General features: G+C 36.5%; 1 pseudogene; it reads left to right on the top strand.

The window, feature by feature from the left end:
• Positions 1–1,025: 1,025 nt before the first annotated feature.
• Positions 1,026–1,965, top strand: LOC103561516 (olfactory receptor 11H12-like; annotated as a pseudogene).
• Positions 1,966–8,351: the final 6,386 nt, after the last annotated feature.

The following is an 8,351-nucleotide window of genomic DNA, read 5'->3' on the forward strand; positions in this document are numbered from 1 at the left end:
ATGCACCTTGGGGTGGTATTTTTTTCCTTTGAGTACCACGTGTTGATTTTACAAATAACAAAACTCATATAATAAGAAAGAAGAATGTCATTTATTCAACAAACATTTAATAAAGACTAATCAATGCAATATATCTTTACCATCGTCACTAAATCAAAGTTGAATAATATTTGTTCTCTGCTTTTACAGACCTTACAATCTGAGAGAGGAGAAAAGATAAGTACACAAATAAGTGTAACATAAAGCATCTTGAGATAAGTATCAGAAGAAATATACAAAGAAGGCTAAATAAAAATTCAGAGATGGAAAAATTGCTTTGCTTAGGGGAATAAGGGAAAGAATTATGGAAAAATGTCATTTGAACTATATCTTGAAGGATAGATGGAGTTTTGCAGGTGTAGATGGAGGCAAGGAGGCTCCAAATACAGAAAATGACATAAAGAAATAAATACAGGGGGAAAAAAGCTATTCAGAGAATGATATGTTGTCCAATTTATCTGTAAAAGGGAGTAGGGAAAAACAAGACAGGAAAAGTAATTTGAAACTGATTTATGGAGAACTTGCGAATTTTTGAATAATGAAACCGTTGATGGCTGATGAGCAGGCAAATAATAAGATCAAGGTTATGTTTTAGGACTTTCTAAGGACTGCAAGAGTGCGATTAAGAGGTAATAAAGGTCTAAATAATCTTTTTCCTCCTTAGTCTTTCACGTGAGGAGTCTGATTTTAGGCATTCCTCAAGCAGTCTGTGGCCCATAGACCAGTGTTGCTAGGGCATAGATTCCTGATGCCCTCAATCATTTTACACTATAAGGTAAGAGCATTCATTCCAAACTGGGTGCTTTAGTCATACTATGTAGACCTCAAATGCCTCAGGTAAAAATGCAAGGGACACTAATCAATGAAATCAAATACTTGTTTCATATTAATTGGGAAACCACATGTCCTTCTGACGTATTTCAGTCAATTAACTTAAATATTGACACTTCTTGATCTTTTCTCTCATATCTAATCATGCTGACCCAATGAATATCTCTGAAGCAGATTCCAGCTTTGCTTTTGTAAAAGAATTTCTACTCCTAGGATTTTCCTGTGAGTGGAAGATTCAGATCCTCCTCTTTTCACTCTTCACCACAATATGTGCTCTGACCATAACAGGGAATGGGGCCATTGTTTGTGCTCTATGGTGTGACTAATGATTCCATATCCCCATGTACATATTCCTAGGGAATTTCTCCTTTCTAGAGATCTGGTATGTCTCTTCTACAGTCCCCAAGATGTTGCTCAACTTCCTTTCAGAGAAAAAGATCATCTCTTTTGCTGGATGTTTCCTCCAAGTTTATTTCTTTTTCTCTTTGGGAACATCTGACTGCTTCTTTTTTGTCGCCATTACCTTTGATTGGCACCTTGCTATCTGCTGTTCCTTGCGCTATCCTAACAGCATGACTGTGCCTCTCTGTACCAAACTGGTCATTACCTGCTGGGTATGTGGATTTCTGTGGTTCCTGATCCCCATTGTTCTCTCAGATGCCCTTCTGTGGTTCAAACACTATTGACTATACTGTATGTAACCCAGGACCACTATCTGGACTGGTGTGTGCCTCTGTTTCAACAATCCAACTGCTTTGCTACACTCTAAGCTCACTAGCTATCTTTGGTAACTTCCTCTTCATCCTTGGCTCCTATAGTCTCCTTCTGTTAGTTGCATTGCATATGCCTTTAGCCACTGGGAGACATACGCCTTCTGTCTGTGGGTTTCATTTCACTGTGGTATCACTGTTCTATGGCTCTCTGATGGTCATGTATGTGAGCCTATGATTTTGACATTCTGCTGGGATACAGAAATTCACAACTTTGTTCTATGCTATGGTGACCCTACTCTTCAATCCCTTCACCTATAAACTCTGAAATAAGGAGCTAAAGGCAGCCTTAAGGAAAGTTCTGGGGAGTTTCAATATAATCTAAGACATACTAGATTATCCCTCCATTACGAGGTCCTTATAGTCTAACAAACAACAATCAGAATTACATAGCTATCCAAATCTTCAAATACGGGTCTAGTGATACTGACTATATCAGCCTATGAAATTAAGCATCTATGGGCCACCTATAATCATAAAGTAGCCAGATTATATAGATAAATGGAATTGTTTGGCTCCTTTTTGGCACTTAGACTGTATATTAACCAAGGAATATACACATTTGGGGGTTTTCTGGATAATTCATGTGATTCTTCTGTGATAAAAATTTCTGTATTCTATTTGATAATTTAGATTAATAGTCCTGGGATCAATAAAATTATAATTATGTTATTTTGTTCATTTAATAGGTTGGTTGTAAATAAAAGAAGGAAATACATTGTTTTCTGATTGCTGTTCTTTTCGTATTTGACTTTGTTGTTTTGGTGATATGATCACTCCTGGTGAATAAACCCTTAGAAATAATTATCCAAAATTTCTATGGGACAATAATAATATGCTAGCTTAATGATATCCAGACATAAGTTGTTTGTTTTTTTACATATTACCCCTTTCTAAGCCCTTAAAAGGCAGATTTTAATTCCATATATAAAAACACCAATCAAAATATTTAGAAATATAGTATTCTGAGTACTAGTATTTTTACCTAAATGAAGTATCATCAAAACTTAATCAATTAATTGCACTTTAGACAATTGAGCATCTCTTCCTAAAATTGCAGAAATAAATGATGTACTTAGGGATAAATTACTTAAGTATACAAAAAAAATGACAGATGATTGTTATTTGTCGCTGAAACAAGGTTAAAATAATATTAAGGAAAATTTTAAAGAAGAAACGCATCCAGAATTCAATCATTATAACACAATTATTTTATTTGAGGGAGGAATAATTGCTTTTTACTTTTTTTGTTTTTTTAATAATAGCCCTAATTTGTCCTTTTTTTCTCTTTTTTTAAATTGAGATTCATAATAGCTTACATCATTGTGAAATTTCAGTTATACATTATTTCTTGTCTGTCACCACACAAGTGCTTCACTTCACACCCTGTGCCCACACTCCACCTCACTTCCCCTCGTAACCACTGAACTGTTTCCTTTGTCCATGTGTTTGTTTGTATTCTGCATATAAGTAAAATCATCTGGTGTTTGTCTTTCTCAGTCTGGCTTATTTCACTTAACGTAATGCCCTCCAGGTCCTTCCATGTTGTTTCAAATGGGATGATTTTGTCTTTTTTATAGCTGAGTAGTATTCCATTGTATATATATACCACATCTTCTTTATCCAATCATCGGTCAATAGGCACTTGGATTGTTTCCATGTATTGGCTATTGTGAATACTGCTGCAATGAACATAGGGGTACATATGTTACTTTGGATTATTGATTTCAAGTTGTTGGGTAGATGCCAAGTAGTGGGATAGCTGGGTCATATGGTATTTCTATTTTTAGTTTTTTGAGGAATCTCCATACTGTTTTCCATAGTGGCTGCACCAGTTTTCATTCCCACCGGCAGTGTATGAGCATTCCTTTTTCTCCACATCCCCTCCAACACTTGTTATTTTTGGTCTTGGTAATTACAGTAATTCTGACTGGTGTAAGGTGATATCTCATGGTAGCCTTGATTTGCATTTCCCTAATGATTAGTGATGTTGAGCATCTTTTCATGTGCCTGTTGGACATCTGTATATCTTCCTTTGAAAAATGTTTGTTTACATCTTCTGCCTATTTTTTGATAGAGTTGTCTTATTTTTTGTTGTTGTTGGGGCTAGTAAATATGTAGAATTGTGGAAAGAAGCAAACAGACGGAGTAAGCCTTGGAAGTGTTTTGTAAATTATTTGCACTAACTAATCTCTGTCTTTATATCTTTTGGCTTCATTGAACACTTTGCTCTTACATTTTCATTCCTAAATTCAGTATCATCTCTTTTGTGAGACAACATAGCTGCATTACTATAAAATATATAAAGATGATTCTGGTCATACAAGAAGACCTTATATTGGATGAAGATGCTATCTAGGACTTTCATAGCTAGAGAGCAGAAGTCAATGCTTGACTTCAAAGCTTCAAAGGATAGGCTGACTCTCTTGTTAGGGGCTAATGCAGCTGGTGACTTTAAGTTGAAGCCAATGCTTATTTACCATTTTAAAAATACTAGAGCCCTTAAGAATTATGTTAAACCTACTCTGCCTGTGCTCTATAAATGAAATAGCAAAGCCTGGATCACAGCACATCTATTTACAACATGATTTACTAAGTATTTTAAGCCCACTATTGAGACCTATTGCTCAGAAAAAAGTTCCTTTCAAAATATTACTGCTCATTGACAATGCCCCTGGTCACCCAAGAAATCTGATGAAGATGTACAATGAGATTAATGTTGTTTTCATGACTGCTAACACAACATCCATTCTGCAGTCCAAGGATTGAGAAGTAATTTTAGGTTTCAAGTATTAATATTTAAGAAATACATTTCATAAAGCTATGACTGCCATAGATAGTGATCCCTCTGATGCATCTGGGCAAAGTAACTTGAAAACCTTCTGGAAAGGATTCACTATTCTAGATGCCATTAAAATGATTTGTGATTCACGGGAGGAGATCAAAGTATCAAGATTATCAGGAATTTGGAAGAAGTTGATTCCAACTTACGTGGATGACTTTGACAGGTTCAAGACTTCAGCAGAGAACATGAGTGCCAATGTGGTGAAAATAGAAAGAGAACTAGAATGAAAGCAGAGCCTGAAGATGTGACTGAATTGCTGCAATCTCATGATAAAACTTCAATGGAAGAGGAGTTACTTCTTACGGATGAGCAAAGAAAGTGATTTCTTGAGATGGAATCTACTCCTGGTGAAGATGCTGTGAAGATTGTTGAAATGACAAGAAAGGATTTCGAATATTGAATAAACTTAGTTGGGAAAGCATCAGCAAGGTTTAAGAAGACTGACTCCAATTTTGAAACAAATTCCACTGTGAGTAAAATGCTATTAAACAGCATATCATGCTACAGAGACATCATTCATAAAAGGAAGAGTCAATAGATGCAGGATACATCATTGTTATCTTATTTTAGGAAATTGCCTCAGTAACCCCAACCTTCAACAACCACTACCCTAATCAGTCAGCAGCCATCAACATGGAGACAAGATCCTCTACTAGCAAAAAAAGTACCACTCACTGAAAGCTCAGATAATGGTTAGCATTTATTAACAATAAAGTATTTTTAATTAAGGTATGTACATTGTTTTATATATATGTAATGGCATTGCATACTTAATAGACTACAGTGTAGTGTAAACATAACTTTTATATGCACTGGGAAACCAAAAAATTGTGTGACTCACTTTATTGCCATGTTCAATTTATTGCAGTGGTATGGAACTGAACTCACAATATACTCTGAGGTATATTCTGTTCTAAGGCTTAAGGCCAACTTATTCTTCAGTTTAGATCCAGATTTCATCATATTTCCCTTTTCCGCTAGAGGTTGGGTCAATTTAGACCTTAATTTAAAAAAGATGTTCTTAGATCTGACCCAACCTTTCTCATTGTTATCCCTATATGAGGCCACTGGGAAAAATTGGGTAATCCAGGAGGGGCAGAAACAAACGTTGGCACATTTATTAAAAAGTGTACAGGGGACCGTATCTCAGTGGTAAGGCCTGAGCGCACACACAGAGTGCTCTGGATCACCATCCCCCAAGATGGGCTGTCCAGGACAGAATAGCCACAGCTCAGAATGTGTTTGCTATATACTCTTTTTTGGAGACAGGGGTGTAAATGGTCCTTCTAAAATCAGGAAAGACCACAGCATCCTGTACAATGGGATGTAACCACCTTTCAGGCTGTTTAGGCAATATGGCCATCATGTGGGCTTCAAATAACCGCTATACTTGATAATATTACCTTCCAACGTTCACCTCCTTTTAGAGGCCTTGTGAGAAACTTGGAGGCAAATACCACTGTGTCTGGTTTGCTGCACACTTTCTCCTGCTGGGATGAGAGAACAAGGAGCTGAGGCTGACTGAATACTCCAGGAGAGAGAAACCTAAATTTGGACGTCTGCCCTCTACCAGATTCTGTAATTCTCACACCACAGCTTCAGGTAAAGTGAAGTGTTGATTTCTCTGTAATGACTTTTTTCAAATTTGGGGTCGAGTTTGAGGACGATTGGCCCTAGCTAACATCTATTGCCAATCTTCCTCTATTTTTGTATGTGGAATGCTGCCACAGTGTGACATGATGAGCAGTGTGTAGGTCTGCGCCTGGGATCCAAACCCGTGAACCCTGGGCTGCTGAAGCGGAGTGTTCAAACTTAACCACTACAACATTGGGCCACTCTCTGTAATGTCCTTTTTACTTCTTTTTCTCTTCTCTAACCCTGTATTGTATTTTCTTCATAAGAAAATGTAAATTAGAACAACTTCCTCATAGAGGAAATTGGTTAGATTCTTGACTCTATAACACAGTTTCCAGCATCAGAACTGTTCTAAATAAATGTTGTTACAAGTATTTTATTTATAAATATGTAAGTAAATATGTTTAGTAAAAATTGCAATATTTTACTTAAACTGAGATGTTAGCTGAACCACAAAACCACATGGGCCATACAAATTGTGAAATTAAAATTTTATTCTATACCTTATTATTTATTCAAGTCATATGTACCAAATTTTCTGACCCAGAATATGAGGCAGAAGAAAATAACAGGTAGTAAGAGAAGAACATTTTTCTATTAAAACACATTGACTACCACATAGTAAAAAAAATGTCAGTCACAGAACATAACAAAAAAGTCATTGCTGTCTTGCTTCTGTTTTTATCAAACTGGAGATTCTAGTCTTTGGGTTTTTTTCACTTTTTCCCTGACTACAAGCAATTGTTTCCTATTTGGTTATAATTAGGGCATATTCATTGAAACAACAAATATTTAAAGAGCACCTATAACACACTGGACACTGTCCTAGATTCTGGGAACATATCAGTGATCAAAATAACATCCTCCTCTCTTATTCAGGAAGTTGAGACAGAAAATATGTACTAAGTTTATAGTACAATGCCAGGTAATGATATGTGCTTTGAAGAAAACTGAGGCAGAATTGGGAAATAGAGTTGCAAGGATTGACTAAATTACGGAAGTCCTTTCTGAGTCTCTGATTTTTAGCAGAAATCCAAATGAAGTGACAAATTAAGGCATGTGAATATTGGTGAGGGAAAGAGAGGGACATTCCAGGTTTTGATACGGGCCACACTTGGCATAATCTAGTACAGTGTTCCCCCCTTATCCTTGGGGGATATGTTCCAAGAACCTTGAAACCACAGATAATATCAAACCCTGTATATAATATGGTATTTTCTATACATATATACCTAGGATAAAGTTTAATTTATAAATTAGTCACAGTAAGAAATTAACAACAATAACTGATAATAAAATAGGACACAACAATATACTATAATAAAAGTTACTGTAGATCTTAGCAACTTCGGCATACATTTTTTTTCCTTTCCTTATTAAGTTGAGAACTTTCACCTCTTTACCTATAGAAGCACTTTATGACTTCTCTTTAGCATATCTGAATTGCCAGCATCACTCCTCTTGCACTATGCGGCCCTTGTTAAGTAAAATAAAGTGTTATTGAACACATGCAATGCTAAACCCCAACAGTCAATCTGATAACTGAGAGGGCTACTAAGTGATTAAAAGGCAGGTAGCATAAACTGCATGGATTTGCTGGAAAAGAGAAGACTCATGTCCCAGGCAGGACAGAACAAGATGGGATAAGATTTCATCATGCTACTCACAATGGTGTGCAGTTTAAAACTTAAAAGTTGTTTATTTCTGGAATTTTCCATTTAATATTTTCAGATGGTGATTGATCACAGATAATCAAAACCATAAAAGTGAAATTATGGATAAAGCAGGGCTACCTTATCAGCTCAGCTGGAATGGCATCAGTAGAGGGAGGCGTGGTAGGCCATGGAGGAAGACTTCATTGCCCATATAAGTTGTGGTAAGGAATTTGGAGTTTAAGTGTGTTTAAAAGATTGAGAGCATGGGGCTGGCCCCATAGCAGAGTGGTTAAGTTCGCACGCTCCGCTGCAGGCGGCCCAGTGTTTCGTTGGTTTGAATCCTGGGCATGGACATGGCACTGCTCATCAAGTCACGCTGGGGCAGCATCCCATATGCCACAACTAGAAGGACCCACAATGAAGAATATACAACTATGTACCGGGGGGCTTTGGGGAGAAAAAGGAAAAAAAAAAATCTTTAAAATAAAAGATTGAGAGCAAGTAGATGACATGATCAGATTTTCAAAAAACAGTCAGCCTGACTACCATGTGGGTAATAGTCTCTAACATATAAAA

Source organism: Equus przewalskii, chromosome 1 (assembly GCF_037783145.1).
Source record: "Equus przewalskii isolate Varuska chromosome 1, EquPr2, whole genome shotgun sequence".
In the NCBI taxonomy this organism is placed as follows: Eukaryota; Metazoa; Chordata; class Mammalia; order Perissodactyla; family Equidae; genus Equus; species Equus przewalskii.